The sequence below is a fragment of the Pleurodeles waltl genome, chromosome 12 (genome assembly GCF_031143425.1).
Source record: "Pleurodeles waltl isolate 20211129_DDA chromosome 12, aPleWal1.hap1.20221129, whole genome shotgun sequence".
Classification (NCBI taxonomy): domain Eukaryota; kingdom Metazoa; phylum Chordata; class Amphibia; order Caudata; family Salamandridae; genus Pleurodeles; species Pleurodeles waltl.
Genome location: NC_090451.1, coordinates 108,919,588 through 108,945,085, shown reverse-complemented (window position 1 = coordinate 108,945,085; position 25,498 = coordinate 108,919,588). Strand labels below are relative to the sequence as shown.

Below are 25,498 nucleotides of genomic sequence, written 5' to 3'. Positions count from 1 at the left end.
GGTGTTGTAGTGGTAGATCTGAGGCCCTAGGAGAGCTGGAGACCCCACAGAGCTACAGCAGCTCAGAAGTCCACTTAGGCTTCATCAGGGACCCGTTTTGTGTCTTGAAAACCCATTAATGCAACAATAAAGGGGTGAAGTAAATGTCATCAACATTGCATAAACTGGTGTTCTTTGCAGTTTTTTAAATAAATAACAGCGCCTGGAAGCCCTTCTGACTGTGAAGGTTTGTTTAACAAATAGTGTTGTAACAACATAAAAGAGGGGGAACTCTAAGACAGTTGCACAGATAGAAGGACGGATAGAAGGTTAAACAGATCGTCATAAATAAGCCACATGCACCGATGCATCTGTACAGGTTTGTAGACAGAAAGGCAGGTATGTAGCTGTTAGTAAATCATGGATGAGATATAATCAGCTTCACAGAAACCGCTGTAAATCACAAGCGCCTGCTTTAGAAAGAACCACGCCACAAAGACCTTGGTAGTCAGCATGTAGGCTTTAAAGTGTTAACATAAACAGAGATGGGCAGAAATAGGCAGTAAGGCAGATACCCAGATTGAAATAGAAAGGTAAATAGAAAGCACATGTAGTAATAGACGTGGACCTATAAGTATATCGAGAAGCAGCTGTTGGTACGAAAATGGGATCACATATGATCAACTTTGTGTGGACTGTCAGGATTTGAAAACGGTTGCTTCATACCAAAAAAACCATAGCGCCAAGATGTCCTCCTCAATGTCCCTATGAGCGTTATAGTGTTAACAAAGCATACAGCCAGGCATCAACACTCTGTTAGACAGGTTCACAGTCACGCACAGGTAGGTGAGCAGATAGATAAGCAGGCACACGGGCAAAAAGATGGATGGACAGATGAATGGATCAATGGATGGACGGACCTCTCTGTTAAACATGAGTCAAATGTAGGGATGGGCGTAACCAGTGTAACTCACTGCAGTGTAATTACGCGAAATTACAGCAACATCATGCGAGGTTGTACAGAATTACACAAGGCTATTTTCCTGGTGCAAAATACACACTCAGATCCGAAAGGAACCTGATATACACTTTGCACAAGAAAATCGCTCTAAATGCAACAGAACTGGCACAACAGCCGCTGCTCGCGCTCTTTTCCTCCGCTCTTGGGTAGATGTCTTTCCCCACATTACTCCAAATTCCACAAAGGAGCGTAATTGTGTAATTCACGATTCGACTAAGACTAATAAACTTGGCTTAAGTTTTAAAACTTTCCCTCTAGCTGCCCGGTGATCCGTCGGGTGCGGGATGATGAAGCCAAACGCTGATTGGGTGAGTGCGCCTCTCAGTGTCCTTCTCCGTCGCCTCTTTCTTTCAGACCCTTGGGAGCTCAGTCTTACTTTCTATACAAATATTTATTTTTAGACCTTTTTTCTTCGCGGCCTGAATTGCTGCAAAAACTGATATTTGACTAGCAGGATCCCTTTCAACATTGAAAGCTACTCCGCGTCAGTACAGGAGCCTCGGCGCTGCAGGTACAGGAGACACAGACATCCATCCCTCTTGCTGACCGGGTCCCGTGAAACCAAACTGTAGCTCATACTTTTCACATCAGGACCGCCACAAACGTAAAAGCGCAGAAAGGTGAAATAAATAATAACATTGTTAACGCGTTCTTCAAAGACATTTAATTTCACCGTTGAAATTAGGTTCAAGCTCTTAACTCATGTAAATATTAAGAAGTGAGAATAAAAATGCTGCCCAACTGCCGTGACATTGACACCCACAATGCCGTGACTCAGATTCGAACCGAGGTTGCTGCAGCCACAACGCAGAGTACTAACCACTATACGATCACGGCAAGCTACTTGGGCTCTGAAAAGACTACCCTGGAGTGGCTCTGATAGGCTGAAAAAAGGTCACAGTGTCCTTGGAGTGGATAGATTTAGCGTTTGTTTAAAACCCATCTTTTCAAGTTAGATCAGGGTCTTTTCTTTGAGTAGCAGATCACAGCAAATATTTACCTCTCTGCTTCCAGTGACAAGACTCCCCATAAACCAAGAAGCTCAGACTTCTTAACAAGATCCACCACTCTGCCCTGCAAGTCTCAAGTGCTCAATGAGTGCTGGGGTCGGGGAAGTGAACACTGCAAAAACTTAATCCACGGCCGACCAAACTTCTCCAGGCCAGGAGGGGCTCGGAACAGGCCCCCACATATTGTTGTTTTTTTCTTTTCTGGGTGTCTCTTCAGACACATTCAGCTGCTTGGTGCATACTGCTTTAGAGTTGCATTGTGTGGAATGAAGTGGCGTAAACTTGACTAGCAAACAATGGAGTGGTGATGAATGGAGGGTCATAGAAGGGAGTAGATTGAAGTGCAAAGAGTAGAGTGACGTAATGTGTCATAGAATACAGAGGAATATAATGAAGTGGTGTGCCTTGGCATGGCGTTGAATAGCATTGTGAGGAATGGAGTGGCATAGAGCAGAGTGGGGTAGAGAGGAGTGAGGTTGCATAGAATGGCATAGAGTAGCATAGAGTAAAGTAGTGTGGTGTAGAGTGGCATAGTGTGGTGTATAGTGAAGTGGCATGGAATGGCATAGAGTCAGAGAACAGTGTGTCATGGAGAGGGGTGGCAAAGAATTAGGAGGAGTGGAGTCGGACTGCATGAAGTAGAGTGTTGTGGAGTTGAGTAGCATACAGTCGCGTTGCATGGAGTGACACTGTGGTGTAGAGAGGAGCAGAGTAAAAAGTGGCATAGAGTAGAAAGGCCTACAGGAGAGTAGTGTAGAGTGGCACAGCATAGAGTAGTGTGCAGTAGAGTGGCATAGAGTAGAGCGCATGTAGTGCCATTGAGTGATATTGTGTGAGATGGAGTGGAGTACAGTGAAGTGGCATGGAATGAAGTAGTATAGAGTAGAGTGGGAGAGAGTAAAGTGGAGTGGCATAGAGTGAACTAGAGTAGAGCGTAGTGGGATAGAGTGGAGTGGCATGGAGTGGAATGGAGAGGCACAGAGTAGGGTAGCGTGCAAATGTGTGGAATGGCATGGAGTTGAGTGGAGTGGCATAGAGTAGAGTGGCATTCTGTGGGGTGGATTAGAGTGGCATGGAGTGGCATACAGTAGAGTGGAATAGAGCTTAGTGGTGGAGAATACAGTGGCTTAGAGTGGAGTATAGTAGCATGGAGTAGAGTAGCGTAGAGTAGAGAGGGGTGCAACGGAGTAGAGTGGCATAGAGTTGAGTGGTGTACAGTGGCGTAGAGTAGAATGGGATAAAATAAAGTGGCGTACAGTAGACTGGAGTAGAGTAGCATAGAGTGGAGAGGAGTAAAGTAGAGTGGAGTTGTATAGAGTAGAGTTCAGTTGAGTATTCTAGAGTGATGTAGAGCAGAGTGGCATAGAGTCACATAAAGTGGCATTCTATGAAGTAGGGTGGCGTAGAGAGGAATGAAGGGAAGTGGCATAGAGTAGAGTGGAGTGGAGTGGAGTAGAGGGGCATAGCCGAGAGTGACAGGGTGGAGTGGCATAGAATGGAGTAGCATAAAGTGGAGTGAAGTGGCGTATAGTGGAGTGGCATAGATTAGAGTGGCATAGAGTGGAGTGATAGAGTGGAACAATGTAGATTACAGTGGAGTTGAACCGAGTAGAGTGGAGTGGTATAGAGTTGCACAGTGAAGAGTACCGTGGCACTGAGGGGAGTAGAGTATAGTCATGCAGAGGAATATAGTGTGAGAAAGTAACTAAAGTGTCAATAGAGATGGCGTTTAGGGTGAAAAATAAGCTGTATGCTTGTCACGAATGTTGGAAAGCACATTGCACATCCAAGAATGATACGAAAACACTTTTAAAATATAAAAAATAGCGTACTGTAGAAAGACGAAAAGAACACATGTACTTGGTCCATCCTCCATGGAGGAATGAACACAAGAAAGGAAGATTCAGTCTATGGGAGCTAAGCAATCGAAATATTGCAAATGTGAGTGACATAGAAAACAATTAATGGTAAGTAAGCTATGGGCGTGTGGTAAGCCCACTGAATTCTAAACAGTATGTCTCACAGCACATTCACTGTGTACGCAAGACATAAAAAGGTGTGACTAAGAGAATTCTGAGATTTAGAGCTTGACAGCAATTCACAACCCAACCAAATTGAGCCCTATATAATAATTTACAACAGAGCCAAAGTACACCTTTTATACCCCCAATGGTGGAGGTAATATATTCAGCAGACACGTGGTCTCCCAGTGCTAAAGGATTTTGGCTAGATATGAAGTGGACGAAGTGCCCTGAAAACATTATAAAAGTAGGACACTTGCTATAAGCAGACATCACTTCCTTGGCAAGGCAGAAGAAAGGGCACTTCAGAGGGAAGAAATGAGAGGGCTGAGGAACAGACAGATAGCTCCCCTATGGGCAGAGGTGGTGGGAGCATGGAACACTCCTGACATGACTATGATGACGATGCAGATGGGCCTCTTAACTTGCGGAGTTAGGAGCACGACAAACACACCTCTCCTAGACCTCCCTGGAAGATCATACATTGGGGAGGGTTCCCCTGGGTCCCTTCCACCCCCCCCCGGCTGGGCCCCATACAGCTGTAGACACACTCACACGATGCGTAGTTAGGTCTCGGTTTCTGGGCAAGTTGTTTGGCTTGCTTGTTATTTGTTGTAATAAGAGATGATGAGTACCTGATGTGCCAGAGCTGGAAATGGTGGCAACCGACCACCCTGCTCCATGGGCATACAGCGCTGAACCGGAGACCCACAGGAGGCCCACACCACAGATCACAAGCCTGCTTACAGATTTATGCAAGGAACAGCCCTCAGCGTGGTGGTAACATAATATAATAGCAGTAATGGGTAACTGTTCAAAAGTTGTCATGGAAAGGAGATTCATACAGCTCTGCAACCTGTTACAATCCTGTGAATAATATGTACCATCTGAAATACCAATAAATAAAATAAATAAAAAATCTGCTGCACAACTTAGGGTAAGGCTGGTGTTGCAGTGGTAGATCTGAGGCCCTAGGAGAGCTGGAGACCCCACAGAGCTACAGCAGCTCAGAAGTCCACTTAGGCTTCATCAGGGACCCGTTTTGTGACTTGAAAACCCATTAATGCAACAATAAAGGGGTGAAGTAAATGTCATCAACATTGCATAAACTGGTGTTCTTTGCAGTTTTTTTAATAAATAACAGCACCTGGAAGCCCTTCTGACTGTGAAGGTTTGTTTAACAAATAGTGTTGTAACAACATAAAAGAGGGGGAACTGTAAGACAGTTGCACAGATAGAAGGACGGATAGAAGGTTAAACAGATCGTCATAAATAAGCCACATGCACCGATGCATCTGTACAGGTTTGTAGACAGAAAGGCAGGTATGTAGCTGTTAGTAAATCATGGATGAGATATAATCAGCTTCACAGAAACCGCTGTAAATCACACGCGCCTGCTTTAGAAATAACCACGCCACAAAGACATTGGTAGTCAGCATGTAGGCTTTAAAGTGTTAACATAAACAGAGATGGGCAGAAATAGGCAGTAAGGCAGATACCCAGATTGAAATAGAAAGTAAATAGAAAGCACATGTAGTAATAGACGTGGACCGATAAGTATATAGAGAAGCAGCTGTTGGTACGAAAATGGGATCACATATGATCAACTTTGTGTGGACTGTCAGGATTTGAAAACGGTTGCTTCATACCAAAAAAAAACATAGCGCCAAGATGTCCTCCTCAATGTCCCTATGAGCGTTATAGTGTTAACAAAGCATACAGCCAGGCATCAACACTCTGTTAGACAGGTTCACAGTCACGCACAGGTAGGTGAGCAGATAGATAAGCAGGCACACTGGCAAAAAGATGGATGGACAGATGAATGGATCAATAGATGGACGGACCTCTCTGTTAAACATGAGTCAAATGTAGGGATGGGCGTAACCAGTGTAACTCACTGCAGTGTAATTACCCGAAATTACAGCAACATTATGCGAGGTTGTACAGAATTACACAAGGCTATTTTCCTGGTGCAAAATACACGCTCAGATCCGAAAGGAACCTGATATACACTTTGCACAAGAAAATAGCTCTAAATGCAACAGAACTGGCACAACAGCCGCTGCTCGCGCTCTTTTCCTCCGCTCTTGGGTAGATGTCTTTCCCCACATTACTCCAAATTCCACAAAGGAGCGTAATTGTGTAATTCACGATTCGACCACGACTAATAAACTTGGCTTAAGTTTTTAAACTTTCCCTCTTGCTGCCCGGTGATCCGTCGGGTGCGGGATGATGAAGCCAAACGCTGATTGGGTGAGCGCGCCTCTCAGTGTCCTTCTCCGTCGCCTCTTTCGTTCAGACCCTTGAGAGCTCAGTCTTACTTTCTATACAAATATTTATTTTTAGACCTTTTTTCTTCGCGGCCTGAATTGCTGCAAAAACTGATATTTGACTAGCAGGATCCCTTTCAACATTGAAAGCTACTCCGCGTCAGTACAGGAGCCTCGGCGCTGCAGGTACAGGAGACACAGACATCCATCCCTCTTGCTGACCGGGTCCCGTGAAACCAAACTGTAGCTCATACTTTTCACATCAGGACCGCCACAAACGTAAAAGCGCAGAAAGGTGAAATAAATAATAACATTGTTAACGCGTTCTTCAAAGACATTTAATTTCACCGTTGAAATTAGGTTCAAGCTCTTAACTCATGTAAATATTAAGAAGTGAGAATAAAAATGCTGCCCAACTGCCGTGACATTGACACCCGCAATGCTGTGCCTCGGATTTGAACCGAGGTTGCTGCGGCCACAACGCAGAGTACTAACCACTATACGATCACGGCGAGCTACTTGGGCTCTGAAAAGACTACCCTGGTGTGGCTCTGATAGGCTGAAAAAAGGTCACAGTGTCCGTGGAGTGGATAGATTTAGCGTTTGTTTAAAACCCATCTTTTCAAGTTAGATCAGGGTCTTTTCTTTGAGTAGCAGATCACAGCAAATATTTACCTCTCTGCTTCCAGTGACAAGACTCCCCATAAACCAAGAAGCTCAGACTTCTTAACAAGATCCACCACTCTGCCCTGCAAGTCTCAAGTGCTCAATGAGTGCTGGGGTCGGGGAAGTGAACACTGCAAAAACTTAATCCACGGCCGACCAAACTCCTCCAGGCCAGGAGGGGCTCGGAACAGGCCCCCACATATTGTTGTTTTTTTCTTTTCTGGGTGTCTCTTCAGACACATTCAGCTGCTTGGTGCATACTGCTTTAGAGTTGCATTGTGTGGAATGAAGTGGCGTAAACTTGACTAGCAAACAATGGAGTGGTGATGAATGGAGGGTCATAGAAGGGAGTAGATTGAAGTGCAAAGAGTAGAGTGACGTAATGTGTCATAGAATACAGAGGAATATAATGAAGTGGTGTGCCTTGGCATGGCGTTGAATAGCATTGTGAGGAATGGAGTGGCATAGAGCAGAGTGGGGTAGAGAGGAGTGAGGTTGCATAGAATGGCATAGAGTAGCATAGAGTAAAGTAGTGTGGTGTAGAGTGGCATAGTGTGGTGTAGAGTGAAGTGGCATGGAATGGCATAGAGTCAGAGAACAGTGTGTCATGGAGAGGGGTGGCAAAGAATTAGGAGGAGTGGAGTCGGACTGCATGAAGTAGAGTGTTGTGGAGTTGAGTAGCGTACAGTCGGTTGCATGGAGTGACACTGTGGTGTAGAGAGGAGCAGAGAAAAAAGTGGCATAGAGTAGAAAGGCCTATATGAGAGTAGTGTAGAGTGGCAGAGCATAGAGTAGTGTGCAGTAGAGTGGCATAGAGTAGAGCGCATGTAGTGCCATTGAGTGATATTGTGTGAGATCGAGTGGAGTGGAGTACAGTGAAGTGGCATGGAAAGAAGTAGTATAGAGTAGAGTGGGAGAGAGTAAAGTGGAGTGGCATAGAGTGAACTAGAGTAGAGCGTAGTGGGATAGAGTGGAGTAGCATGGAGTGGAATGGAGAGGCACAGAGTAGGGTAGAGTGCAAAAGTGTGGAATGGCATGGAGTTGAGTGGAGTGGCATAGAGTAGAGTGGCATTCTGTGGGGTGGATTAGAGTGGAATGGATTGGCATACAGTAGAGTGGAATAGAGCTTAGTGGTGGAGAGTACAGTGGCTTAGAGTGGAGTATAGTAGCATGGAGTAGAGTAGCGTAGAGTAGAGAGGGGTGCAACGGAGTAGAGTGGCATAGAGTTGAGTGGTGTACAGTGGCGTAGAGTAGAATGGGATAAAATAAAGTGGCGTACAGTAGACTGGAGTAGAGTAGCATAGAGTGGAGAGGCATAGAGTGGAGAGGAGTAAAGTAGAGTGGAACTGTATAGAGTAGAGTTCAGTTGAGTATTCTAGAGTGATGTAGAGCAGAGTGACATAGAGTCACATAAAGTGGCATTCTATGAAGTAGGGTGGAGTAGAGAGGAATGAAGGGAAGTGGCATAGAGTAGAGTGGAGTGGAGTAGAGGGGCATAGCAGAGAGTGACAGGGTGGAGTGGCATAGAATGGAGTAGCATAAAGTGGAGTGAAGTGGCGTATAGTGGAGTGGCATAGATTAGAGTGGCATAGAGTGGAGTGATAGAGTGGAACAATGTAGATTAGAGTGGAGTAGAACTGAGTAGAGTGGAGTGGTATAGAGTTGCACAGTGTAGAGTACAGTGGCACTGAGGGGAGTAGAGTATAGTCATGTAGAGGAATACAGTGTGAGAAAGTAACTAAAGTGTCAATAGAGACGGCGTTTAGGGTGAAAAATAATCTGTATGCTTGTCATGAATGTTGGAAAGCACATTGCACATCCAAGAATGATACGAAAACACTTTTAAAATATAAAAAATAGCGTACTGTAGAAAGACGAAAAGAACACATGTACTTGGTCCATCCTCCATGGAGGAATGAACACAAGAAAGGAAGATTCAGTCTAAGGGAGCTAAGCAATCGAAATATTGCAAATGTGAGTGACATAGAAAACAATTAATGGTAAGTAAGCTATGGGCGTGTGGTAAGCCCACTGAATTCTAAACAATATGTCTCACAGCACATTCACTGTGTACGCAAGACATAAAAAGGTGTGACTAAGAGAATTCTGAGATTTAGAGCTTGACAGCAATTCACAACCCAACCAAACTGAGCCCTATATAATAATTTACAACAGAGCCAAAGTACACCTTATATACCCCCAATGGTGGAGGTAAGATATTCAGCAGACACGTGGTCTCCCAGTGCTAAAGGATTTTGGCTAGATATGAAGTGGGCGAAGTGCCCTGAAAACATTATAAAAGTAGGACACGTGCTATAAGCAGACATCACTTCCTTGGCAAGGCAGAAGAAAGGGCACTTCAGAGGGAAGAAATGAGAGGGCTGTGGAACAGACAGATAGCTCCCCTATGGGCAGAGGTGGCGGGAGAATGGAACACTCCTGACATGACTATGATGACGATGCAGATGGGCCTCTTAACTTGCGGAGTTAGGAGCATGACAAACACACCTCTCCTAGACCTCCCTGGAAGATCATACACTGGGGAGGGTTCCCCTGGGTCCCTTCCCCCCCCCGGCTGGGCCCCATACAGCTGTAGACACACTCACACGATGCGTAGTTAGGTCTCGTTTCTGGGCAAGTTGTTTGGCTTGCTTGTTATTTGTTGTAATAAGAGATGATGAGTACCTGACGTGCCAGAGCTGGAAATGGTGGCAACCGACCACCCTGCTCCATGGGCATACAGCGCTGAACCGGAGACCCACAGGAGGCCCACACCACAGATCACAAGCCTGCTTACAGATTTATGCAAGGAACAGCCCTCAGCGTGGTGGTAACATAATATAATAGCCGTAATGGGTAACTGTTCAAAAGTTGTCATGGAAAGGAGATTCATACAGCTCTGCAACCTGTTACAATCCTGTGAATAATATGTTCCATCTGAAATACCAATAAATAAAAAAAATAAAAAATCTGCTGCACAACTTAGGGTAAGGCTGGTGTTGTAGTGGTAGATCTGAGGCCCTAGGAGAGCTGGAGACCCCACAGAGCTACAGCAGCTCAGAAGTCCACTTAGGCTTCATCAGGGACCCGTTTTGTGACTTGAAAACCCATTAATGCAACAATAAAGGGGTGAAGTAAATGTCATCAACATTGCATAAACTGGTGTTCTTTGCAGTTTTTTTAATAAATAACAGTGCCTGGAAGCCCTTCTGACTGTGAAGGTTTGTTTAACAAATAGTATTGTAACAACATAAAAGAGGGGGAACTGTAAGACAGTTGCACAGATAGAAGGACGGATAGAAGGTTAAACAGATCGTCATAAATAAGCCACATGAACCGATGCATCTGTACAGGTTTGTAGGCAGAAAGGCAGGTATGTAGCTGTTAGTAAATCATGGATGAGATATAATCAGTTTCACAGAAACCGCTGTAAATCACACGCGCCTGCTTTAGAAATAACCACGCCACAAAGACCTTGGTAGTCAGCATGTAGGCTTTAAAGTGTTAACATAAACAGAGATGGGCAGAAATAGGCAGTAAGGCAGATACCCAAATTGAAATAGAAAGTAAATAGAAAGCACATGTAGTAATAGACGTGGACCGATAAGTATATAGAGAAGCAGCTGTTGGTACGAAAATGGGATCACATATGATCAACTTTGTGTGGACTGTCAGGATTTGAAAACGGTTGCTTCATACCAAAAAAAAACATAGCGCCAAGATGTCCTCCTCAATGTCCCTATGAGCGTTATAGTGTTAACAAAGCATACAGCCAGGCATCAACACTCTGTTAGACAGGTTCACAGTCACGCACAGGTAGGTGAGCAGATAGATAAGCAGGCACACTGGCAAAAAGATGGATGGACAGATGAATGGATCAATAGATGGACGGACCTCTCTGTTAAACATGAGTCAAATGTAGGGATGGGCGTAACCAGTGTAACTCACTGCAGTGTAATTACGCGAAATTACAGCAACATTATGAGAGGTTGTACAGAATTACACAAGGCTATTTTCCTGGTGCAAAATACACGCTCAGATCCGAAAGGAACCTGACATACACTTTGCACAAGAAAATAGCTCTAAATGCAACAGAACAGGCACAACAGCCGCTGCTCGCGCTCTTTTCCTCCGCTCTTGGGTAGATGTCTTTCCCCACATTACTCCAAATTCCACAAAGGAGCGTAATTGTGTAATTCACGATTCGACCACGACTAATAAACTTGGCTTAAGTTTTAAAACTTTCCCTCTAGCTGCCCGGTGATCCGTCGGGTGCGGGATGATGAAGCCAAACGCTGATTGGGTGAGCGTGCCTCTCAGTGTCCTTCTCCGTCGCCTCTTTCGTTCAGACCCTTGGGAGCTCAGTCTTACTTTCTATACAAATATTTATTTTTAGACCTTTTTTCTTCGCGGCCTGAATTGCTGCAAAAACTGATATTTGACTAGCAGGATCCCTTTCAACATTGAAAGCTACTCCGCGTCAGTACAGGAGCCTCGGCGCTGCAGGTACAGGAGACACAGACATCCATCCCTCTTGCTGACCGGGTCCCGTGAAACCAAACTGTAGCTCATACTTTTCACATCAGGACCGCCACAAACGTAAAAGCGCAGAAAGGTGAAATAAATAATAACATTGTTAACGCGTTCTTCAAAGACATTTAATTTCACCGTTGAAATTAGGTTCAAGCTCTTAACTCATGTAAATATTAAGAAGTGAGAATAAAAATTCTGCCCAACTGCCGTGACATTGACACCCGCAATGCCGTGACGCGGATTCGAACCGAGGTTGCTGCGGCCACAACGCAGAGTACTAACCACTATACGATCACAGCGAGCTACTTGGGCTCTGAAAAGACTACCCTGGTGTGGCTCTGATAGGCTGAAAAAAGGTCACAGTGTCCGTGGAGTGGATAGATTTAGCGTTTGTTTAAAACCCATCTTTTCAAGTTAGATCAGGGTCTTTTCTTTGAGTAGCAGATCACAGCAAATATTTACCTCTCTGCTTCCAGTGACAAGACTCCCCATAAACCAAGAAGCTCAGACTTCTTAACAAGATCCACCACTCTGCCCTGCAAGTCTCAAGTGTTCTATGAGTGCTGGGGTCGGGGAAGTGAACACTGCAAAAACTTAATCCACGGCCGACCAAACTCCTCCAGGCCAGGAGGGGCTCGGAACAGGCCCCCACATATTGTTGTTCTTTTCTTTTCTGGGTGTCTCTTCAGACACATTCAGCTGCTTGGTGCATACTGCTTTAGAGTTGCATTGTGTGGAATGAAGTGGCGTAAACTTGACTAGCAAACAATGGAGTGGTGATGAATGGAGGGTCATAGAAGGGAGTAGATTGAAGTGCAAAGAGTAGAGTGACGTAATGTGTCATAGAATACAGTGTAATATAATGAAGTGGTGTGCCTTGGCATGGCGTTGAATAGCATTGTGAGGAATGGAGTGGCATAGAGCAGAGTGGGGTAGAGAGGAGTGAGGTTGCATAGAATGGCATAGAGTAGCATAGAGTAAAGTAGTGTGGTGTAGAGTGGCATAGTGTGGTGTAGAGTGAAGTGGCATGGAATGGCATAGAGTCAGAGAACAGTGTGTCATGGAGAGGGGTGGCAAAGAATTAGGAGGAGTGGAGTCGGACTGCATGAAGTAGAGTGTTGTGGAGTTGAGTAGCATACAGTCGCGTTGCATGGAGTGACACTGTGGTGTAGAGAGGAGCAGAGTAAAAAGTGGCATAGAGTAGAAAGGCCTACAGGAGAGTAGTGTAGAGTGGCACAGCATAGAGTAGTGTGCAGTACAGTGGCATAGAGTAGAGCGCATGTAGTGCCATTGAGTGATATTGTGTGAGATGGAGTGGAGTGGAGTACAGTGAAGTGGCATGGAATGAAGTAGTATAGAGTAGAGTGGGAGAGAGTAAAGTGGAGTGGCATAGAGTGAACTAGAGTAGAGCGTAGTGGGATAGAGTGGAGTGGCATGGAGTGGAATGGAGAGGCACAGAGTAGGGTAGAGTGCAAAAGTGTGGAATGGCATGGAGTTGAGTGGAGTGGCATAGAGTAGAGTGGCATTCTGTGGGGTGGATTAGAGTGGCATGGAGTGGCATACAGTAGAGTGGAATAGAGCTTAGTGGTGGAGAATACAGTGGCTTAGAGTGGAGTATAGTAGCATGGAGTAGAGTAGCGTAGAGTAGAGAGGGGTGCAACGGAGTAGAGTGGCATAGAGTTGAGTGGTGTACAGTGGCGTAGAGTAGAATGGGATAAAATAAAGTGGCGTACAGTAGACTGGAGTAGAGTAGCATAGAGTGGAGAGGCATAGAGTGGAGAGGAGTAAAGTAGAGTGGAGTTGTATAGAGTAGAGTTCAGTTGAGTATTCTAGAGTGATGTAGAGCAGAGTGGCATAGAGTCACATAAAGTGGCATTCTATGAAGTAGGGTGGCGTAGAGAGGAATGAAGGGAAGTGGCATAGAGTAGAGTGGAGTGGAGTGGAGTAGAGGGGCATAGCAGAGAGTGACAGGGTGGAGTGGCATAGAATGGAGTAGCATAAAGTGGAGTGAAGTGGCGTATAGTGGAGTGGCATAGATTAGAGTGGCATAGAGTGGAGTGATAGAGTGGAACAATGTAGATTACAGTTAAGTAGAACTGAGTAGAGTGGAGTGGTATAGAGTTGCACAGTGTAGAGTACAGTGGCACTGAGGGGAGTAGAGTATAGTCATGCAGAGGAATATAGTGTGAGAAAGTAACTAAAGTGTCAATAGAGACGGCGTTTAGGGTGAAAAATAAGCTGTATGCTTGTCATGAATGTTGGAAAGCACATTGCACATCCAAGAATGATACGAAAACACTTTTAAAATATAAAAAATAGCGTACTGTAGAAAGACGAAAAGAACACATGTACTTGGTCCATCCTCCATGGAGGAATGAACACAAGAAAGGAAGATTCAGTCTATGGGAGCTAAGTAATAGAAATATTGCAAATGTGAGTGACATAGAAAACAATTAATGGTAAGTAAGCTATGGGCGTGTGGTAAGCCCACTGAATTCTAAACAATATGTCTCACAGCACATTCACTGTGTACGCAAGACATAAAAAGGTGACTAAGAGAATTCTGAGATTTAGAGCTTGACAGCAATTCACAACCCAACCAAATTGAGCCCTTTATAATAATTTACAACAGAGCCAAAGTACACCTTTTATACCCCCAATGGTGGAGGTAAGATATTCAGCAGACACGTGGTCTCCCAGTGCTAAAGGATTTTGGCTAGATATGAAGTGGGCGAAGTGCCCTGAAAACATTATAAAAGTAGGACACGTGCTATAAGCAGACTTCACTTCCTTGGCAAGGCAGAAGAAAGGGCACTTCAGAGGGAAGAAATGAGAGGGCTGAGGAACAGACAGATAGCTCCCCTATGGGCAGAGGTGGCGGGAGCATGGAACACTCCTGACATGACTATGATGATGATGCAGATGGGCCTCTTAACTTGCGGAGTTAGGAGCACGACAAACACACCTCTCCTAGACCTCCCTGGAAGATCATACACTGGGGAGGGTTCCCCTGGGTCCCTTCCCCCCCCCGGCTGGGCCCCATACAGCTGTAGACACACTCACACGATGCGTAGTTAGGTCTCGTTTCTGGGCAAGTTGTTTGGCTTGCTTGTTATTTGTTGTAATAAGAGATGATGAGTACCTGACGTGTCAGAGCTGGAAATGGTGGCAACCGACCACCCTGCTCCATGGGCATACAGCGCTGAACCGGAGACCCACAGGAGGCCCACACCACAGATCACAAGCCTGCTTACAGATTTATGCAAGGAACAGCCCTCAGCGTGGTGGTAACATAATATAATAGCAGTAATGGGTAACTGTTCAAAAGTTGTCATGGAAAGGAGATTCATACAGCTCTGCAACCTGTTACAATCCTGTGAATAATATGTACCATCTGAAATACCAATAAATAAAAAAAATAAAAAATCTGCTGCACAACTTAGGGTAAGGCTGGTGTTGTAGTGGTAGATCTGAGGCCCTAGGAGAGCTGGAGACCCCACAGAGCTACAGCAGCTCAGAAGTCCACTTAGGCTTCATCAGGGACCCGTTTTGTGACTTGAAAACCCATTAATGCAACAATAAAGGGGTGAAGTAAATGTCATCAACATTGCATAAACTGGTGTTCTTTGCAGTTTTTTAAATAAATAACAGCGCCTGGAAGCCCTTCTGACTGTGAAGGTTTGTTTAACAAATAGTGTTGTAACAACATAAAAGAGGGGGAACTGTAAGACAGTTGCACAGATAGAAGGACGGATAGAAGGTTAAACAGATCGTCATAAATAAGCCACATGCACCGATGCATCTGTACAGGTTTGTAGACAGAAAGGCAGGTATGTAGCTGTTAGTAAATTATGGATGAGATATAATCAGCGTCACAGAAACCGCTGTAAATCACACGCGCCTGCTTTAGAAAGAACCACGCCACAAAGACCTTGGTAGTCAGCATGTAGGCTTTAAAGTGTTAACATAAACAGAGATGGGCAGAAATAGGCAGTAAGGCAGATACCCAGATTGAAATAGAAAGGTAAATAGAAAGCACATGTAGTAATAGACGTGGACCGATAAGTATATAGAGAAGCAGCTGTTGGTACGAAAATGGGATCACATATGATCAACTTTGTGTGGACTGTCAGGATTTGAAAACGGTTGCTTCATACCAGAAAAAACCATAACGCCAAGATGTCCTCCTCAATGTCCCTATGAGCGTTATAGTGTTAACAAAGCATACAGCCAGGCATCAACACTCTGTTAGACAGGTTCACAGTCACGCACAGGTAGGTGAGCAGATAGATAAGCAGGCACACAGGCAAAAAGATGGATGGACAGATGAATGGATCAATGGATGGACGGACCTCTCTGTTAAACATGAGTCAAATGTAGGGATGGGCATAACCAGTGTAACTCACTGCAGTGTAATTACGCGAGATTACAGCAACATTATGCAAGGTTGTACAGAATTACACAAGGCTATTTTCCTGGTGCAAAATACACGCCCAGATCCGAAAGGAACCTGATATACACTTTGCACAAGAAAATCGCTCTAAATGCAACAGAACTGGCACAACAGCCGCTGCTCACGCTCTTTTCCTCCGCTCTTGGGTAGATGTCTTTCCCCACATTACTCCAAATTCCACAAAGGAGCGTAATTGTGTAATTCACGATTCGACCATGACTAATAAACTTGGCTTAAGTTTTTAAACTTTCCCTCTAGCTGCCCGGTGATCCGTCGGGTGCGGGATGATGAAGCCAAACGCTGATTGGGTGAGTGCGCCTCTCAGTGTCCTTCTCCGTCGCCTCTTTCTTTCAGACCCTTGGGACCTCAGTCTTACTTTCTATACAAATATTTATTTTTAGACCTTTTTTCTTCGCGGCCTGAATTGCTGCAAAAACTGATATTTGACTAGCAGGATCCCTTTCAACATTGAAAGCTACTCCGCGTCAGTACAGGAGCCTCGGCGCTGCAGGTACAGGAGACACAGACATCCATCTCTCTTGCTGACCGGGTCCCGTGAAACCAAACTGTAGCTCATACTTTTCACATCAGGACCGCCACAAACGTAAAAGTGCAGAAAGGTGAAATAAATAATAACATTGTTAACGCGTTCTTCAAAGACATTTAATTTCACCGTTGAAATTAGGTTCAAGCTCTTAACTCATGTAAATATTAAGAAGTGAGAATAAAAATGCTGCCCAACTGCCGTGACTCGGATTCGAACCAAGGTTGCTGCGGCCACAACGCAGAGTACTAACCACTATACTATCACAGCGAGCTACTTGGGCTCTGAAAAGACTACCCTGGTGTGGCTCTGATAGGCTTAAAAAAGGTCAAAGTATCCGTGGAGTGGATAGATTTAGCGTTTGTTTAAAACCCATCTTTTCAAGTTAGATCAGGGTCTTTTCTTTGAGTAGCAGATCACAGCAAATATTTACCTCTCTGCTTCCAGTGACAAGACTCCCCATAAACCAAGAAGCCCAGACTTCTTAACAAGATCCACCACTCTGCCCTGCAAGTCTCAAGTGTTCTATGAGTGCTGGGGTCGGGGAAGTGAACACTGCAAAAACTTAATCCACGGCCGACCAAACTCCTCCAAGCCAGGAGGGGCTCGGAACAGGCCCCCACATATTGTTGTTTTTTTCTTTTCTGGGTGTCTCTTCAGACACATTCAGCTGCTTGGTGCATACTGCTTTAGAGTTGCATTGTGTGGAATGAAGTGGCGTAAACTTGACTAGCAAACAATGGAGTGGTGATGAATGGAGGGTCATAGAAGGGAGTAGATTGAAGTGCAAAGAGTAGAGTGACGTAATGTGTCATATAATACAGTGGAATATAATGAAGTGGTGTGCCTTGGCATGGCGTTGAATAGCATTGTGAGGAATGGAGTGGCATAGAGCAGAGTGGGGTAGAGAGGAGTGAGGTTGCATAGAATGGCATAGAGTAGCATAGAGTAAAGTAGTGTGGTGTAGAGTGGCATAGTGTGGTGTAGAGTGAAGTGGCATGGAATGGCATAGAGTCAGAGAACAGTGTGTCATGGAGAGGGGTGGCAAAGAATTAGGAGGAGTGGAGTCGGACTGCATGAAGTAGAGTGTTGTGGAGTTGAGTAGCATACAGTCGCGTTGCATGGAGTGACACTGTGGTGTAGAGAGGAGCAGAGAAAAAAGTGGCATAGAGTAGAAAGGCCTACAGGAGAGTAGTGTAGAGTGGCACAGCATAGAGTAGTGTGCAGTAGAGTGGCATAGAGTAGAGCGCATGTAGTGCCATTGAGTGATATTGTGTGAGATGGAGTGGAGTGGAGTACAGTGAAGTGGCATGGAATGAAGTAGTATAGAGTAGAGTGGGAGAGAGTAAAGTGGAGTGGCATAGAGTGAACTAGAGTAGAGCGTAGTGGGATAGAGTGGAGTAGCATGGAGTGGAATGGAGAGGCACAGAGTAGGGTAGCGTGCAAAAGTGTGGAATGGCATGGAGTTGAGTGGAGTGGCATAGAGTAGAGTGGCATTCTGTGGGGTGGATTAGAGTGGCATGGAGTGGCATACAGTAGAGTGGAATAGAGCTTAGTGGTGGAGAGTACAGTGGCTTAAAGTGGAGTATAGTAGCATGGAGTAGAGTAGCGTAGAGTAGAGAGGGGTGCAACGGAGTAGAGTGGCATAGAGTTGAGTGGTGTACAGTGGCGTAGAGTAGAATGGGATAAAATAAAGTGGCGTACAGTAGACTGGAGTAGAGTAGCATAGAGTGGAGAGGCATAGAGTGGAGAGAAGTAAAGTAGAGTGGAATTGTATAGAGTAGAGTTCAGTTGAGTATTCTAGAGTGATGTAGAGCAGAGTGGCATAGAGTCACATAAAGTTTCATTCTATGATGTAGGGTGGCGTAGAGAGGAATGAAGGGAAGTGGCATAGAGTAGAGTGGAGTGGAGTGGAGTAGAGGGGCATAGCAGAGAGTGACAGGGTGGAGTGGCATAGAATGGAGTAGCATAAAGTGGAGTGAAGTGGCGTATAGTGGAGTGGCATAGATTAGAGTGGCATAGAGTGGAGTGATAGAGTGGAACAATGTAGATTAGAGTGGAGTAGAACTGAGTAGAGTGGAGTGGTATAGAGTTGCACAGTGTAGAGTACAGTGGCACTGAGGGGAGTAGAGTATAGTCATGCAGAGGAATACAGTGTGAGAAAGTAACTAAAGTGTCAATAGAGACGGCGTTTAGGGTGAAAAATAAGCTGTATGCTTGTCATGAATGTTGGAAAGCACATTGCACATCCAAGAATGATACGAAAACACTTTTAAAATACAAAAAATAGCGTACTGTAGAAAGACGAAAAGAACACATGTACTTGGTCCATCCTCCATGGAGGAATGAACACAAGAAAGGAAGATTCAGTCTATGGGAGCTAAGCAATCGAAATATTGCAAATGTGAGTGACATAGAAAACAATTAATGGTAAGTAAGCTATGGGCGTGTGGTAAGCCCACTGAATTCTAAACAATATGTCTCACAGCACATTCACTGTGTACGCAAGACATAAAAAGGTGTGACTAAGAGAATTCTGAGATTTAGAGCTTGACAGCAATTCACAACCCAACCCAATTGAGCCCTATATAATAATTTACAACAGAGCCAAAGTACACCTTTTACACCCCCAATGGTGGAGGTAAGATATTCAGCAGACACGTGGTCTCCCAGTGCTAAAGTGTGAGAAGGTAGCCTCTTTCTAGCCTTGTTACCCCCACTTTTGGCCTGTTTGTGAGTGTATGTCAGGGTGTTTGTCACTGTTTTCACTGTCTCACTGGGATCCTGATAGCCAGGCCTCAGTGCTCATAGTGAAAACACCATGTTTTCAGTATGGTTGTTATGTGTCACTGGGATCCTGCTAGTCAGGACCCCAGTGCTCATAGGTTTGTGGCCTATATGTATGTGTCACTGGGACCCTGTCACACAGGGCCCCAGTGCTCATAGGTGTGCATGTATATGTTCCCTGTGTGGTGCCTAACTGTCTCACTGAGGCTCTGCTAACCAGAACCTCAGTGGTTATGCTCTCTCATTACTTTCAAATTGTCACTGACAGGCTAGTGACCATTTTTACCAATTTACATTGGCTTACTGGAACACCCTTATAATTCCCTAGTATATGGTACTGAGGTACCCAGGGTATTGGGGTTCCAGGAGACCCCTATGGGCTGCATCATTTCTTTTCCCACCCATAGGGAGCTCTGACAATTCTTACACAGGCCTGCCACTGCAGCCTGAGTGAAATAACGTCCACGTTATTTCACAGCCATTTTACTTAAGTAACTTATAAGTCACCTATATGTCTAACCTTTACCTGGTAAAGGTTGGGTGCAAAGTTACTTAGTGTGAGGGCACCCTGGCACTAGCCAAGGTGCCCCCACATTGTTCAGAGCCAATTCCCTGAACTTTGTGAGTGCGGGGACACCATTACACGCGTGCACTACATATGAGTCACTACCTATATGTAGCTTCACCATGGTAACTCTGAATATGGCCATGTAACATGTCTATGATCATGGAATTGCCCCCTCTATGCCATCCTGGCATTGTTGGTACAATTCCATGATCCCAGTGGTCTGTAGCACAGACCCTGGTACTGCCAAACTGCCCTTCCTGGGGTTTCACTGCAGCTGCTGCTGCTGCCAACCCCTCAGACAGGCAGCTGCCCTCCTGGGGTCCAGCCAGGCCTGGCCCAGGATGGCAGAACAAAGAACTTCCTCTGAGAGAGGGTGTGACACCCTCTCCCTTTGGGAAATGGTGTGAAGGCAGGGGAGGAGTAGCCTCCCCCAGCCTCTGGAAATGCTTTGTTGGGCACAGAGGTGCCCAATTCTGCATAAGCCAGTCTACACCGGTTCAGGGACCCCTTAGCCCCTGCTCTGGCGCGAAACTGGACAAAGGAAAGGGGAGTGACCACTCCCCTGACCTGCACCTCCCCTGGGAGGTGTCCAGAGCTCCTCCAGTGTGCTCCAGACCTCTGCCATCTTGGAAACAGAGGTGCTGCTGGCACACTGGACTGCTCTGAGTGGCCAGTGCCACCAGGTGACGTCAGAGACTCCTGCTGATAGGCTCCTTCAGGTGTTAGTAGCCTATCCTCTCTCCTAAGTAGCCAAACCCTCTTTTCTGGCTATTTAGGGTCTCTGTCTCTGGGGAAACTTTAGATAACGAATGCATGAGCTCAGCCGAGTTCCTCTGCATCTCCCTCTTCACCTTCTGATAAGGAATCGACCGCTGACCGCGCTGGAAGCCTGCAAACCTGCAACATAGTAGCAAAGACGACTACTGCAACTCTGTAACGCTGATCCTGCCGCCTTCTCGACTGTTTTCCTGCTTGTGCATGCTGTGGGGGTAGTCTGCCTCCTCTCTGCACCAGAAGCTCCGAAGAAATCTCCCGTGGGTCGACGGAATCTTCCCCCTGCAACCGCAGGCACCAAAAAGCTGCATTACCGGTCCCTTGGGTCTCCTCTCAGCACGACAAGCGAGGTCCCTCGAATCCAGCGACACCGTCCAAGTGACCCCCACAGTCCAGTGACTCTTCAGCCCAAGTTTGGTGGATGTAAGTCCTTGCCTCACCTCGCTGGGCTGCATTGCTGGGAACCGCGACTTTGCAAGCTACTCCGGCCCCTGTGCACTTCCGGCGGAAATCCTTCGTGCACAGCCAAGCCTGGGTCCACGGCACTCTAACCTGCATTGCACGACTTTCTAAGTTGGTCTCCGGCGACGCGGGACTCCTTTGTGCAACTTCGGCGAGCACCGTTTCACGCATCATTGTAGTGCCTGTTTCTGGCACTTCTCCGGGTGCTACCTGCTTCAGTGAGGGCTTTTTGTCTTGCTCGACGTCCCCTCTCTCTTCAGGTCCAATTTGCGACCTCCTGGTCCCTCCTGGGCCCCAGCAGCGTCCAAAAACGCCATACGCACGATTTGCGTGTAGCAAGGCTTGTTTGCGTCCATCCGGCGGGAAAACACTTCTGCACGACTCTCCAAGGCGTGGGGGATCCATCCTCCAAAGGGGAAGTCTCTAGCCCTTGTCGTTCCTGCAGTATTTACAGTTCTTCAGCCTAGTAAGAGCTTCTTTGCACCAACCGCTGGCATTTCTTGGGCATCTGCCCATCTCCGAGTTGCTTGTGACTTTTGGACTTGGTCCCCTTGTTCCACAGGTACCCTCAGTCAGGAATCCATCGTTGTTGCATTGCTGATTTGTGTTTTCCTTGCATTTTCCCTCTAACACGACTATTTTGTCCTTAGGGGAACTTTAGTGCACTTTGCACTCACTTTTCAGGGTCTTGGGGAGGGTTATTTTTCTAACTCTCACTATTTTCTAATAGTCCCAGCGACCCTCTACAAGGTCACATAGGTTTGGGGTCCATTCGTGGTTCGCATTCCACTTCTGGAGTATATGGTTTGTGTTGCCCCTATCCCTATGTTTCCCCATTGCATCCTATTGTAACTATACATTGTTTGCACTGTTTTCTAAGACTATACTGCATATTTTTGCTATTGTGTATATATATCTTGTGTATATTTCCTATCCTCTCACTGAGGGTACACTCTAAGATACTTTGGCATATTGTCATAAAAATAAAGTACCTTTATTTTTAGTATAACTGTGTATTGTGTTTTCTTATGATATTGTGCATATGACACTAAGTGGTACTGTAGTAGCTTCACACGTCTCCTAGTTCAGCCTAAGCTGCTCTGCTAAGCTACCATTATCTATCAGCCTGAGCTGCTAGACACCCTATACACTAATAAGGGATAACTGGGCCTGGTGCAAGGTGCAAGTACCCCTTGGTACTCACTACAAGCCAGTCCAGCCTCCTGGCTAGATATGAAGTGGGTGAAGTGCCCTGAAAACATTATAAAAGTAGGACACGTGCTATAAGCAGACATCACTTCCTTGGCAAGGCAGAAGAAAGGGCACTTCAGAGGGAGGAAATGAGAGGGCTGAGGAACAGACAGATAGCTCCCCTATGGGCAGAGGTGGCGGGAGCATGGAACACTCCTGACATGACTATGATGACGATGCAGATGGGCCTCTTAACTTGCGGAGTTAGGAGCACGACAAACACACCTCTCCTAGACCTCCCTGGAAGATCATACACTGGGGAGGGTTCCCCTGGGTCCCTTCCCCCCCCCGGCTGGGCCCCATACAGCTGTAGACACACTCACACGATGCGTAGTTAGGTCTCGGTTTCTGGGCAAGTTGTTTTGCTTGCTTGTTATTTGTTGTAATGAGAGATGATGAGTACCTGACGTGCCAGAGCTGGAAATGGTGGGAACCGACCACCCTGCTCCATGGGCATACAGCGCTGAACCGTAGACCCACAGGAGGCCCACACCACAGATCACAAGCCTGCTTACAGATTTATGCAAGGAACAGCCCTCAGCGTGGTGGTAACATAATATAATAGCAGTAATGGGTAACTGTTCAAAAGTTGTCATGGAAAGGAGATTCATACAGCTCTGCAACCTGTTACAATCCTATGAATAATATGTACCATCTGAAATACCAATAAATAAAAAAAATAAAAAATCTACTGCACAACTTAGGGTAAGGCTGGTGTTGTAGTGGTAGATCTGAGGCCCTAGGAGAGCTGGAGACCCCACAGAGCTACAGCAGCTCAGAAGTCCACTTGGGCTTCATCAGGGACCCGTTTTGTGACTTGAAAACCCATTAATGCAACAATAAAGGGGTGAAGTAAATGTCATCAACATTGCATAAACTGGTGTTCTTTGCAGTTTTTTTAATACATAACAGCGACTGGAAGCCCTTATGACTGTGAAGGTTTGTTTAACAAATAGTGTTGTAACAACATAAAAGAGGGGGAACTGTAAGACAGTTGCACAGATAGAAGGACCGATAGAAGGTTAAACAGATCGTCATAAATAAGCCACATGCACTGATGCATCTGTACAGGTTTGTAGACAGAAAGGCAGGTATGTAGCTGTTAGTAAATCATGGATGAGATATAATCAGCTTCACAGAAACCGCTGTAAATCACACGCGCCTGCTTTAGAAAGAACCACGCCACAAAGACCTTGGTAGTCAGCATGTAGGCTTTAAAGTGTTAACATAAACAGAGATGGGCAGAAATAGGCAGTAAGGCAGATACCCAGATTGAAATAGAAAGGTAAATAGAAAGCACATGTAGTAATAGACTGTAGGAGGCTGGACTGGCTTGTAGTGAGTACCAAGGGGTACTTGCACCTTGCACCAGGCCCAGTTATCCCTTATTAGTGTATAGGGTGTCTAGCAGCTTAGGCTGATAGATAATGGTAGCTTAGCAGAGCAGCTTAGGCTGAACTAGGAGACGTGTGAAGCTACTACAGTACCACTTAGTGTCATATGCACAATATCATAAGAAAACACAATACACAGTTATACTAAAAATAAAGGTACTTTATTTTTATGACAATATGCCAAAGTATCTTAGAGTGTACCCTCAGTGAGAGGATAGGAAATATACACAAGATATATATACACAATAGCAAAAATATGCAGTATAGTCTTAGAAAACAGTGCAAACAATGTATAGTTACAATAGGATGCAATGGGGAAACATAGGGATAGGGGCAACACAAACCATATACTCCAAAAGTGGAATGCGAAGCACGAATGGACCCCAAACCTATGTGACCTTGTAGAGGGTCGCTGGGACTATTAGAAAATAGTGAGAGTTAGAAAAATAACCCTCCCCAAGACCCTGAAAAGTGAGTGCAAAGTGCACTAAAGTTCCCCTAAGGACAAAATAGTCGTGTTAGAGGAATAATGCAGGAAAGACACAAACCAGCAATGCAACAACTGTGGATTTCCAATCTAGGGTACCTGTGGAACAAGGGGACCAAGTCCAAAAGTCACAAGCAAGTCGGAGATGGGCAGATGCCCAGGAAATGCCAGCTGCGGGTGCAAAGAAGCTTCGACTGGACAGAAGAAGCTGAGGTTTCTGCAGGAACAAAAAGGGCTAGAGACTTTCCCTTTGGTGGACGGATCCCACTCACCTTGGAGAGTCGTGCAGAAGTGTTTTCCCGCCGGAAGGACGCCGACAAGCCTTGCTACACGCAAATCGTGCGTTTGGCGTTTTTGGACGCTGCTGGGGTCCAGGAGGGACCAGGAGGTCGCAAATTGGACCTGCAGAGAGAGGGGACGTTAGCAAAGACAAAGAGCCCTCACTGAAGCAGGTAGCACCCGGAGAAGTGCCAGAAACAGGCACTACAAGGATGCGTGAAACGGTGCTCGCCGAAGTTGCACAAAGGAGTCCCACGTCGCCGGAGACCAACTTAGAAAGTCGTGCAATGCAGGTTAGAGTGCCGTGGACCCAGGCTTGGCTGTGCACGAAGGATTTCCGCCGGAAGTGCACAGGGGCCGGAGTAGCTGCAAAGTCGCGGTTCCCAGCAATGCAGCCCAGCGAGGTGAGGCAAGGACTTACCTCCACCAAACTTGGGCTGAAGAGTCACTGGACTGTGGGGGTCACTTGGACAGAGTCGCTGGATTCGAGGGACCTCGCTCGTCGTGCTGAGAGGAGACCCAAGGGACCGGTGATGCAGCTTTTTGGTGCCTGCGGTTGCAGGGGGAAGATTCCGTCGACCCACGGGAGATTTCTTCTGAGCTTCTGGTGCAGAGAGGAGGCAGGCTACCCCCACAGCATGCACAAGCAGGAAAACAGTCGAGAAGGCGGCAGGATCAGCGTTACAGAGTTGCAGTAGTCGTCTTTGCTACTATGTTGCAGGTTTGCAGGCTTCCAGCGCGGTCAGCGGTCGTTTCCTTATCAGAAGGTGAAGAGAGAGATGCAGAGGAACTCGGCTGAGCTCATGCATTCGTTATCTAAAGATTCCCCAGAGACAGAGACCCTAAATAGCCAGAAAAGAGGGTTTGGCTACCTAGGAGAGAGGAAAGGCTACTAACACCTGAAGGAGCCTATCAGCAGGAGTCTCTGACGTCACCTGGTGGCACTGGCCACTCAGAGCAGTCCAGTGTGCCAGCAGCACCTCTGTTTCCAAGATGGCA

General features: G+C 46.0%; 1 non-coding gene across 1 annotated transcript; it reads right to left on the bottom strand.

The window, feature by feature from the left end:
• Positions 1 to 16,695: 16,695 nt before the first annotated feature.
• Positions 16,696 to 16,767, bottom strand: TRNAH-GUG (transfer RNA histidin (anticodon GUG)). The gene has a single exon. It is a non-coding gene; the product is annotated as a tRNA-His (tRNA).
• Positions 16,768 to 25,498: the final 8,731 nt, after the last annotated feature.